We start from the raw sequence: 13,265 nt of genomic DNA, 5'->3' as shown, positions 1-13,265 counted from the left end.
CCTAGAGGGGTGGGATATGGAGGGTGGGAGGGAGATGCAAGACAGAGGGGATATGGGGATATATGAATATGTATAGCTGGTTGACTTTGTTATACAGCAGAAACTAACACAACATTGTAAAGCAATTATAGTCCAATAAAGATGCTAAAAAAAAATTCTTGGAAGTCTATCAATTAGAAAGAAACACAATTTCCTGAATTGGTTTTCTCTCCTAATTACCTCTATAATTGCCCTTTCCTCTTATTTTGTACCCTTGTAATATAACACCCTCTTAACTGGTGTCTCTAACTTTTGTGTCTCCCTTCCCCAGTGTTTATTCCACATAGCAAATAAAAAATTATGTTTGTGAAGCACAAAAAAAACACACACAAAAAATACACTTACCATACAAATACATTTATTTTTAAATGAAAATGATGGCTAAATAGAATAAAAACAGTTAATCCAGATGACTATATGCCAAATTTTAGAACAGAATTGATAGATTCATATTAAGAGAATTTGAAATAGTCATTCATATTTGACATAAATAAATTTGAAAAATAGCATTTTAACTGGGCTTGATACTGTGTAACAAGTCAAAATCACATAGATGTAACACTCTAACTCTTACAAATGATTTTAAAAATCACCGTTTCCTAGTGACATTTATTCTAAACCTTTATACACTTCTGACTGTCATTGCTCCTATTAAAAGTCAGAGATCACTTCATTTCTACCTCTTGCTTGTTAAAGTGTTACTTCTAGATTTCTTTTACTTTCAGAGTGCAAAATATCTGACTAATGGTTCCTAAATGTTTGGAGGGTCATATACAGCTTAAAATTCTAAAGAAGCAATGTTCTCACTTACCAGAAAAATATAGCAAACTGCATGCACAGGAAATTTAAGATATAATTTTATAGGGTCATTGGTTCCCTAAGGCACGTCCATATACTTCCTACGGATCTATGGACTCTAAAAAAAAAAGTCCATGATTCAAATACAATTTAGAAATGTTGACAATATGAGACAGGCAGATAATGTATCAAAATTTCTTTCAGCTTGCCTTAGATCTAACTTAACGTAATGGTAAACAAAACTCTTTACCACATAACATTAAGCATTACTTGAGGAACCAAAATTTACATCATTATTGGAAGGAAATATTGGATGGTGGTTGTAAGTATCATATCTTAAATCATTTGAGTTGAGTTGAAATTCTGGATGAGGAAGTATGACTGTGGTTAAAATTTTAACATATCAAAGCCTCAGTTCTTTCATCTAGGAACTGTGAATAATAACGAAGCCAATCTTTTCGGTAGCTATAAGGAGTAGGTGAAATTATCCATAAAAATTACTTAGTACAATGACTGGTACATATAGTGCACTTAACACATATTAGCTATCATTGATGTTCTTATTGGCACTGTAAGACATCATTTGAAGATAACCTTCCAAAGATGTTGAGTTTCTGTAATTCTAGTATTTGTTTTAAGTGGTTGCTTCTCACTATTACTTTTACATATATGTAACAAGGGAATATGATTTTTACTTTGGACCCTAGTGGTTAGTATTGCACACATTCTTTTCCTTACATTATTATAGAACAAGAGAACTCTGATGATACACTGCCCCACACAAAGCTTCCTTGTGTAATATTAAGATAGATCATTTGCCAAAAGAATAACCTCACTAAGAAGCCAAAGGCATGGGGCAACAAAAACGTCTTTATGTAATGATTGGTTCACAGGCATCCTTTGCCTTGAAGCATGATTCAAATTTCCTCATTGGATGAATTCTGTACAGCTCTCACGCATACCCACGGCCCTCACAAATCAACTTTCCTAGCTTCTAGATTTCATTAGGGATCTCAGCTTCTCTTTAAAATAATTGCAATCTAACTTTCCCCCAGTTTTGTTTTTAGCATAGAACAAAGAAGAGCTGAATATTTAACTCCCTAGTTAACAGTAAACATATTAGTAATAACAGATAAAAGAAAAATTGGACAGAAAACTTGGATACCCAATACACCATGCTTTTTTGTTGAAATAAAGTTGCTCAAGTCGTAAATTTACACAATTAAAATTCTAAACAGAAGAATAATTAAGGTTAAAAAAAACATGCAGGCCTAGAAAAGAGAAATCTGGAAATTATTCCATTAAAACTTAATCATAGTATAAGCTTAATTTTAAGCTTAATTACATTCAGAATTTGAGGTTAGAATAATGAAGAATGCCTCCTTTTAAAATTAGTTTGAAGGTTTAAATCTAGCTCAGCAAATTTGACTGAGTAGATTCTCAGGTCACTTATAGCTTTTTTTTCCCTTTATGTTCTATCTTTTTAACATTGTTTCTCCTTCATTGACTATTTTCTGTCCATAAATAATAGACAGGGGTAGGAGTAGTGGTGAATACTGAAAACCTAAGGGTGTTTAGAACCAATATCCATAACTTAGGATACAGCTTCCCAACTTCAAAGGACTATTATAGTCATATACAGAAAAAATAAACAACTTATATATTGTATAGCTCCTTGTGCCTCAAATCAGAAAAAGTGTGTTGTTTACACTGAAATTTCTGAAAACTGAATGTTGTATCTCCATTTTAGTTTTTGTTGTTGTTGTTGTTTGTACACGCGTGACTGAGATAACTACTTTATTACATCCTAACCACATTAAATGAATTTAATCCACCCAAATAAACATTTAATGACAGCATATAAATGTATAGTTGGTCTTGGTCCTTCCTTTGTGCAATTTATCTAGAACGGTTCTGTTTACACCATTGCAAAGAAATCAATTTTCTCTCATTTTTCTAGTTCTGCTGTACTAGAACGGAATGTATTTTCCATTCATTTAACTTCCTTGATCAAATATCAAATATTATCAATTCTACCACTTTTAGATATCTCCAAATACATGCTCTTTTCTCCATTCCATCAGGCTCTTCATACGTCTTGTTTGGATTATAGCAGTAGCTTCCAAATCAGTGTGCTTTCTGCATGATTTAGTTCCCTTTTATCTTGTCCCTAGATTGGAAGGCTCTTTCTAAATGCAGAGCTAATCAAGTCACCCCTGTTTATCATACATTTAAAGTGTTGTTAATATGGCGTTGTTAATTTGTACTTTACATATACTTTTTAAATTTTTTGTAGTTATGCACCCCAACCTCAGAAAAGTAAACATATACTAAAAGCATCCCACTACCTGAATAACAAAGTTCAATCGTTGCACAATGAGAATCAAGGATCTTTATGTTTCAGCCTCTGCATATCTTGTCTGTATTGCTGTATAACACTCCTAACTGTGTAGCCTAAATATTTTATAGTTTTTAGAATCTAGTATGATCTTGTTAGTCTCTGTACCTTTGACGCAATGTTTCTTCTGATTAAAAACCCTTTCTTCTTTACTTATTTAAATTAACACCTCATTCATTGTCTTTCAAGATTCTGCCCAGGTGCCACCTCCTAACCTGTTCAAAAATAGATTTGTAGTTTAAATGTCTCTCATAGGAGACCAGCAACAACTCAAGGACAAAGACCCTGTCTTACCAGTCTTTATGTTCTCAGCACCTATTACCTACTTAATGCTTATAAATATGTGCCAATAAATGTGGCATGTTTGAGTCTCTTCCTAGATTTTCACTTCACTCCTCAGATCAACGCACCCTACACATTATTTTGAATAGACCCCCCTGGTCCTACTGACACTCTCTATCAAACACATTTCTGAGAGTTTGTTAACATTGGGAGATAAACATGTGTAGTACAGCAGCAAAAAATGAGCTTAGATTTATAATCTAGGCATTAGGAAACAACTGAGAAAATTTAAGTGTTATACAGCCAGATTTGCATTTTAGCATTATCACTTTGATGATAATCTGAAAAACTAATTTGATATGGAAGAGAATGGTGTCCGGTGATCAATTCAGAGGCTATTTTAATAGCCGGGAGAGAGATACTGAGTACATGGATGAGAGTGGGGCAGGAAAGAGATACTTAGGAGGTAAAATCAACAACTTTTCATTAAGAGATGTAAGACTGAGTCAGAGTCAAGGAAAATTTCTAAGTTTCAGGCTTTCCCACGTTGTCAAATCAGAAAAAGAGGAAGAAATTTGGGGGTTGGTATATGTGTCAGTGAGGGTGCAGAGGAGATAATCAATTCAGTTCAAAATATGTTAAGCTTAAGGAATATATGGGACATTGAGCAGGAAGTTTAGAGCAGGTTTAAATGTATAAATCTAGAAATCTTGGGATGGCCAGACCTATGGATAAATATTTGATAATCTGAAGCTTAAAAATACTATTTGAAATCATGAGTATGAGAAATTTTCAAAGGAGACAATAGATTTTTTCTCCAAGAAGTCTAGACCATAATTTTTTATATACTATATAGCTAATAAAATTGAAAACTGACTTACACAGAAGCTCAAAGAAAACTTAGCATGTTTACCATTTACAAAATAATAACAAAGTTAAGCTGATTCATTCCACTGGGGGATCCACAGAATTTCATTTTCTTACTTAACTCTGTCACTCTGTTCCATGCACCCTAATATGGTTCATGGTTTGGTTTGCATGTTATAAAGTACATTTATATAGCACTCAAAATAATTCCTTCATTTTTGTCTTTAATCCAGAATAATTTTTCATGGCTGGGACTTCTTTATTTTATCCAAGTTCTGTCTTTTGGGATTGTGTGTAAAAGCTGAGAAGGGTCAAATGATGTGTGGGTTGAAAGTAGTTTCATGATTCATGGGAACTATCAACTATGCAAAATTATCACTCTGGCACAATGAGTTTCTTATGCAAGGCTTCTTAATGCAAAAAGGAAAATGGAGCATTCCATGGATTTTCCATCTCAAAAATATGCTAAGAAGTACATGGAAAATAGTCACATAACAGTTTCCAAATAATGGCCATATAGCTCTGTTATCATGCAAACATTTTTTCTACTGTTGCCTAGATGCAAGTGCTATATATTAACTAGTTCTCTTGTAATTCTGATAATCTACTGCCTGACTCCAAGCTTATTCAAATATGATTTTTTTAAAGTTTGTGGTCAATTTTGAATAATTAGAATAATAATATCTTGGGCATTTGTTCAAGGCTTTGCTATTTATTAAATTATTTCATATAGATTATCTCATTAAACATACAAACTATAGGTCACCCGAGAGCAAATTTTTTTAAAATTGTGTTTCCATTAGAGGTTCATTGTTCACTCTTCTGACCACACAAAGATGTAGTCATTTTAAAATTGTTTCTCACTCTAGCCAATATTTAGGAATAAGTTTTATAAATTAAATAAATTAACTTTTATAAGTGCTCAAAAGAGTGTCTAACAGAAAATAAGTACTTATTGAGTCTGTTAAATAAATTTTTTTAAAATAGCAATCTTCAAGAACATTTTATGCCTCTTCATTTCACTTGATCCCCACCCACTTTTACTTCTCTCTACCACAGTCTCTTCTTATCTACTAGGCTTATTTTAGCCTCTCCTTCAGATGTTCCTTGCTATAAACCACTTAAAATATTGCCCCTAAATTTAATACAATTAAATTCCAATCATGTAAACTCCTGCAAAATTAGTATTATTTCCTAACTTCCAAAATCCTTATTATATATTTCAAACATAGTCAGCCAAACCTACCTAATTACCTATTACCTCTCCCTGAGCATTCTGCTCTCTTGACATGGAGTATTCAAGACATGGAGAAAAATCATGCTAGTCTGTCTGTCTTTGTGAAAAGTCTGTCAGGTCTAACTCAAAGGCTACATTTTCTATTGAAGACTCACCTGATTATTACAGTCAGATCACAGGTTTCCTTCCTTTCCACTCTGATGGAACTCAGTGCTTAAGATTCAAAAGACATTCATCACCTAGAGTAGCAGAGTGGAAGCTGATTAAGGACGGACAGACTTGGCGAGTTATGTATTCACACTAAGTTTTCCTGAATGCTTTGAATTAGTTCAGAAGTAGCCTATGATAGATAATACTTTTACTCTGACTTTGCTATAGAATTCAAACCATCCCTGGCTTCTCCCACCTTTCTGGGGCATCTTCAACTTCTGTTCACTTACCTAACTGGAGCTAGATTTTTTCCTAAGCCCAAGATCTAGCCAGTGAGTGTCCCTTTCCTATTCTCTTCTTCTCTTCTTTTCTCTCCTCTTCACTTCTCTTCTCTCTCTCTCCTCCTTTGAAATATGAATTATAAAAGTTTTGCTGAAAGAATGAATAATGTAAAAAAAATACAGGAAAAACCTATGTTTTCGTTTCCCAAGGACTCAGAAGTAAGCATGTTATTGAAATTCATTAAATGAATCATTAAAAAACTAAAATTAGGCAAGAAAAGGAAAGGAAAAAAACATTTAAGTATTGAAACTACCTAAAATTTTTCATTAATAATGCACTAAATGCATTTGTGTCTGATTTCCAACAAATGAGAGAAATACGGGAAAATAGAATTAAGAATTGACTTTAAATGTTTTCTTCATACATCTTGGTGTCAATATGTTACTGTTTAATAGGCAAGTGGAAGGATCAGGTAGGAGAGAGCCAAAATGAAAATACCTAAGAGAAATGAGTCTATTTTATACTAACATTCTGATGTTATGATTATTAAATTGGACAATGCAGGCAACATTCTGGGATCAAATTAGTATGATTACTTTCCATGAGTATATTATCATATTGAGATTATTGTCATATATCATAACAATTACTGTTGAAATATGATTATAAATATAAAAGTGATATGCAGCTAACCAGTTTTAATGTCCTTTTAACACATATTTTCTCATTAAGTGCAAATACCTCTCATAAGCATTCCAATTTGAAAACTATGTATTGCTATAACTTTAACACTATGTAATTATGTAATTGTGGTTGTCTTGTAACTTTTCCAGAGGTTTAAAAAAAAAAAAAAAAGCAAATGAATGAAAACTCCAGGAGTTTCTTTTGATGATGTTGATTCTGAAACTTTCATTAATTTAATTCCAGGCAACAGACAAGGAAAATATTTAGAAATCAATAAGTATTACAAATTTAAACAGCGGTAGCAAACACACAGCTACCAAACATTCCAATTCCACGCATTGTATGCAGCACCAGACGCATTTGCAGCTCTGTCTGCACAATTCCCAATATTACACAGTTTAGCTTATTGTTTTCCTGCTTAATTATCTACCTAAATATATATTACATATGCATGTGTATATTTAGTCTTATGTTGACAACGTTTTCGATCCCTAAAAATGATCGTTAACATTCCTAAAATTTTCAGAAACATAAAAGACTTTAATCACACCAGTTATCTCTAAATTTAGGAAAAGAACAAGGACATCTCTGACAGTAAAAATAAAACTAGAAATTAGCCAAAGTTAGTGAAAATAATACCAATCATATGGACTATTTTAATAGTTCAAGCTGTTAAGCTAAAACTATTGGAATGATAGTCAATGTTGTTTTTAAATTTGCTAAATAGCATACATTTAGTAAAAATTATTGAGCATTCATGATATGTTAGACACAAAGATGACCTCCTATAAAGATCACAGACTTTCAGGATAAACAGTTATATTCATAAAATTAATATACAATTTGATAAAAAATTATATAAAGTTTTGAGGGTAGTTATATTGCAAATTCAAGAAAGAGCGATGAACACTTTTTACAGAGTTAGAAAAGCCTTCAGAGAGGAAGTGATATTTGGGTTAAAACTAATAAGATGGGAGAAAAACATTCCAGGACAAAGAATAATGCAAGGCTTATTGCATGCAAGAGTATAATTATTAAACAGCATAGGGTATGCTCAGGTATCTGCAAATTTGGGAAACAGTAAATAAGTTTACAGAGTAAAAAAGGAACCACATCATTAAAAGCCTTCATCACATATTTTTATTAATAAGCAATAGAAAAAATAGAAATTTTATAAATACAGATATAGAATTACTAGTATTTTCATTAATTCAACAATCCTTCTACATGGCAAACACTTTCCTAGGTCTGAAGATACAAGAATGAATTAGACGTGGTCAAATTCATTGACCACGTGGGAAAGTCATTGGGAGAAACAGTCAGATTGTTTGAAATGATCTATTATTTATGTTGCTCTGATCTACAATTTTTTCAGATAATATTTAAGATAACTTGTGAAATTATATGACAACAGCGTATTTTAAAATATGGGAAAATATACAGAAGACTATTAAGGAAAAAGACTGGCAACGAGGCCAGAATTTTATGGTATAAAGACATACACACACACCTAGTACTTGGCAATAATTGATGGCCCCAAGGTTTTTTGCAGCCAAAATAAAAAATAAGACTTGGCAATTTCACAGGTCACAATGTTAATAAGATTTTTTTTTTAGGCTCAAAACCACCATTCTTCTTTGGAATGAAGTTCAAACAGGAATTTCTCAGCACAGACCTCATAAAGAGCCCATTGTATGATGTAATGTATATCTTAAGCAATATGAAATATGAAATAAGGAGTTTCAAAATAAGAATATTTTGTATAAGAACACTCAACAAATAAGCATATAGATCCCAATAAAATGTGATGAAACAAAAATCACAGAAACTAACAGTTCCAAAAATTGCTTCTCTGCACACCTCAGATGAAAGTTTCTTTTGTGACACTATGATAATCAGTTGAAGAGCAGTCTAAGATTCAAGGCCACCTATTGAAAAATAAATAAAACATGTTATACTTTGGGTGGATTTTCTTGAAATGGAGCAATGTCATCTGTAACATCCAATTTTATATTTCTTTTTTCAGTGAAATACCCTTATTGTTCTCACTGACTTCTAAAATATCAGTTTCATCTGTTTTACAAATGAGATTCTATGCAAGATCTAATTTGAAGAAAGTTTACTATCGTTGATTTAAATTTTTCAAAAGTATGGAAATCACTGCTGTATTCCTTGGAGTCCTCTCAGTAAAACATTGTGACAGTGTTGAGATTTCCTTTCCCTGACAGTCCCCACTTTATTTTTATTTTTTTTAAATTTTATTTATTTATTTTTGGCTGCACTGGGTCTTCGTTGCTGCACGTGGGCTTTCTCGAGTTGCGGCGAGCAGGGGCTACTTTTCGTTGTGGTGCACGTGTTCTCCTTGTGGTGGCTTCTCTTGTTGTGGAGCACAGGCTCTAGGCACGCAGGCTTCAGTAGTTGTGGCATGCGGGCTCAGTAGTTGTGGCTCGTGGGCTCTAGAGCGCAGGCTCAGTAGTTGTGGAGCATGGGCTTAGTTGCTCCGCAGCATGTGGGATCTTCCCGGACTAGGGCTCGAACCCGTGTCCCCTGCATTGGCAGGCAGATTCTCAACCACTGCACCACCAGGGAAGTCTGGACCCCACTTTCGCCAGCCTTCCTACTCAGGAGCCAACCTTTATCTGTGTCCTTAACCAGTGTTTATTCAGTAGAGCCAAATTTGAATTAGTATCAAATCAACACTGCTTTACATCTAATTAGGGAGCCTGAATACTGGGAAGATGTCTGCTCAAAATGTTGGTGATGGTAGCTTTGAAAAACACATTAAATGGTGAGTGTGCTGTCTGGGAAGAATGCTGTTTTGATTTTGAGCATTGTGGAAGGGTGTCATTAGAACAAATATTAGAAACTTTCCCTGTATGACTTTAGAGACAGATGCTCAATAGCATTCTTTACTTACTTTTAAACATTGTAGCATCTTAGAATGTCAAGGTTCAAGACGGATTCATATATAATGGGTTAATCTAATAACATCAGAATTTTATTGGATGAAATCATGTTTCTGGTCGTTCTCTTGAGCTACATTCTGAGAAAAGGTTCTGCAGTTGTATTATATAAGCTTTCCTCAGTAGTAGACAGTAAAGATATTTTTAAACCTGGACTGGGAACATTGTAGTAAAATCTAGAGAGCAAGTAGTATGATTTCTGATGTGTAATTTATCATCTTATTCTTCATCACTAAATTCCAGGTAGGAGAGATGACCAATTATCTGATTCCATGCATGTTCCCATTCAATAAAGAAACATCCATTTCAAAATTTTGCTTCAAAGGCAAACTGTATTCCTTGTATATTCCTGTAGAACTTCTCAGAGTTTAACCCCATGTTAGACATTAAATGACAATAGCAGGTTCTTTCAGAGGTAGAAAGAAAGAGTTAAAACAGAAGGCTTTGGTCTAGCATCAAAGTTAAATAACCAAAAATTTAAATTAACCTCAGTAGAAGACAAAAACTCAACAATAAAAGGGGAAAACACAAAAACAAACTGAACAATTCTAAACAATTCATGGCACGATACCCAGAACTCACTGAATGAAAGAATATTCAAAAACTCTTAATGGAATAGGTAGTGTTATTTGTAAAGATGATTATATTCATGAAAAAAAAAGTTCTTTAAAATTAAATTCCCATTTTGTTTAGGACACAGCACCTAATGGGTTAAAACAATCTCACCTATTCAACAAGGACAGCTAGATATATTTTGACAGCACCAAGCAATCCCTTCACCCTCCTGAGTAAAAAAACATTGCTTGCATTGCTTTTCTTCCCAATAAATTACTTTTAAAATGATCAAACTGTGTCATATTATTTGTAATGCTATTAAGAATAATATCTAAAGTACTTAAACTAATTATGCCTATTTTGTAAGATTAATTACCATTAATAATTTAACATATTTTATCATTTAAGTCAGTATCCGTTCTGATATTTAACTTTAGAGAGTGCACTGTATATGTACCACATAATTAGGGCTTATGTATCACATAATTAAGGCTAAATACTAGGAAATCAGACTAATGAGACCAAATCAAACTGAATTATTTAAGCTTTTTTTCTTTAATTTTAGAGGTAGAATATTTAGTAATTAAACACTGATTTCATTTTCTTGAACTTGCATATGTCTCCTTTGTTTTTGAGGTCGTTGCTACAGAAGCCTTCAAAAATGTTGCTCTGAGAAGTGAGAAGTACTGTAATGAATAGAAGCAGGTGGTTTTAGTCTTTTTCTGTCTCGCCCTCCTTCCTCCTCCACTCTTTTGTTTCCTGGGGTCTTCACTGGTTTTTTTTTTTTGTTGTTGTTGTTGTTTTTCCAGGGTCCCAAGGATCTGTTGTCAAATGGGAACTTGCTCAGCTTCCTGTCATTTTATAGTCCATGCTGTGTGGGGAATTAATAGCTATTCAACAAAAATATATGATTCAGGATTTCAAATTTTATGAAGAAATACTTTAGACAGAAAGACTTCTGTGTTCTTCTCAACACTTTACTCATTTATTCATTCACTTGTTTAATCATTCTTTGAACAGATGCTTGTGAATGGCTACTGTGTGTCAGACTGTTGTTATATAGCACAACTGGTGAGATCTTGGATATGTGACTCTGAAAAGTAACGAATCACATTGGAGGATGTCAACCCACAAATTTTCACTGAGGGTCTCCTGTGTTCCCAGGAGCTGGGATAGGTGCTAAGGATAGTGTGCTGAGTGAGAGCAACAAGATCTTTGCTCTCCGAGATGATGGTCTTGTTGGGAAGACATAAACACATCATTCAATAAGATGTCTTATGATGGAAGATGTGTAGGGTCATACACGGGATCTAATTTCAAGTAGGGGTCAAAGAAGGACTCCTGGAGGAGGTGTCATTTAAGGTAAGTCCTGAAGGATGGTGAGAAATCAGGTACACGAGTGTGTATGTGTGTGGGGATGGGAAATAGCTGATTAAAGTTAAATTACTGAAGACTGTTCCAGATAGAGGTAACAACACGTGTGAACACTGGAGGGAAGAGAGGACCATAACTTGATTCAGAAACAGTAACACATTCAGTATACCTGAAATGTAGCATTAAATGAGTCTGGAAAGGTCAATAAAACACAGAGCAGAAACTGAGGTCCTGTAGTTAGTTAAGTGCTTTAAGTGGACAAACTTAAAACCTAATTGCTGATTCTAAAATCTCCATTATATCTGCTGATCCTCTGCACCAAGAAAACATAAAGAAGTTACTTAATTTGAAAAATATCTTTATTTTATTAAAAAAATGATTTCTTAGAAAATGTCTCCTTTCAATAAGTTTAAAAACGTCCATTTTCAGAAAAGCTACTGATGTATCTGTACACTTATTTAGCTATGATCACAAGACATGATGTGTTTCAAGGAGATGGAAGGGAAGACTGACCCTCTTACTTCACCTCCAACTTGACTCCTCCCTGATAACCTATTTTTTTCTGTGTTAAAGTATCAATTGGATCCACACAATTAAATAGAGCAACTGGGTCACTTCTCATGTAGACAAACTACCTGCAGACAAGTTGTTTTTATCAGTCAATCTGGAAACCTCAACAGGTAGACCTATTGAACAATGCTTGACATATGCCCCGTGGTTATCTGGCATTATTCCCTGCTGGGAGAAGAGTGATTGGCAGTGCAGCCCTTATCCCTGGTCCACTCAGGTAGTTCCTTGTCAGCAGTTCAGCCCCTCTGAGATCTCTCTGCCTCACTCTGCTGTTCTCATTATCACTCAGTGATAGCAAGGCTTTGAGGAAATTAGAAGTAATCTTTCTTCTCAGAAGAGTCAGTAACCCTTATTTGGGACAAGACAATACACCACTCCAATGGCAAGTTCTGAATCAGAACATGCTACTGGTTGATAGTGAAAATGTTGGAAAGGGTAAAGAATGACTTGAATACAAATTGGCATACTTTTTCTTACCCTATCCATTTATCACTGAAGAAATTTTAAGTAATTTTTACCAACATATTTTTGACATGTAGTGGCTATTTCTCATGGCCTCAGAACTTACCATTACCTGGAATTGTTTTTCTTTTTTTTACTGGGGAAAGAAAATAAGACCATCATCACCACAATATTCATCTTCAGTAGCACAAAGTGGCATACACAATTTGGACCAGGAGACAAAATATAATAATACCTTACAGATGAATCTCTTTTTTTTCCAAAGTAGATTTGGGAGAAATTATGAATAGAAAAGATCTTAAACCTGAGTCAAGGAAATAGAGTTCTTCATTTATCACAGAAACAAACAGTACAGAAATGACATAATTTCCCATAATCTCCCTTGATCGAGTCAACCTATTTCACTCATTTTATTATACAGGCTCTTCAAATGTTTTAAATCTAGCCCATCACCTGTCAATTCATGCTTCATTATCCTGGTCCTCAGTGTCATTCAAGGTTGACTTCCTTTCAGATAGTCATTCATGTCCAGACAGGAGTCATGCATGCCATTTTCATCCCTACTGTCAAATCAAAACATGGTTTCCTATAATTGTATATTTTA

The 13,265-nt window shown here is 33.8% G+C and overlaps 1 long non-coding RNA gene across 3 annotated transcripts in view; it reads right to left on the bottom strand.

Moving 5' to 3' along the window:
• Positions 1-3,462: 3,462 nt before the first annotated feature.
• The window catches only part of LOC309630469, an 83,593-nt gene continuing 73,790 nt past the window's right edge, over positions 3,463-13,265 (bottom strand). The window contains exons 3-4 of one of the 3 annotated variants that reach the window (XR_014245682.1): positions 6,062-13,221; positions 3,463-5,860 (exon numbers count right to left, since the gene is read on the bottom strand). This is a non-coding gene — a long non-coding RNA (uncharacterized lncRNA). Of the gene's footprint in view, positions 13,222-13,265 lie in introns of all 3 variants that reach the window. The other 2 variants (XR_014245681.1, XR_014245683.1) reach the window with 2 other exon arrangements.

The sequence above is a fragment of the Balaenoptera borealis genome (genome assembly GCF_965194805.1).
Source record: "Balaenoptera borealis genome assembly, chromosome: 6".
In the NCBI taxonomy this organism is placed as follows: Eukaryota; Metazoa; Chordata; class Mammalia; order Artiodactyla; family Balaenopteridae; genus Balaenoptera; species Balaenoptera borealis.
Note: the sequence above shows the minus strand (reverse complement) of the source record. Positions and strands in the feature narration are given on the sequence as shown.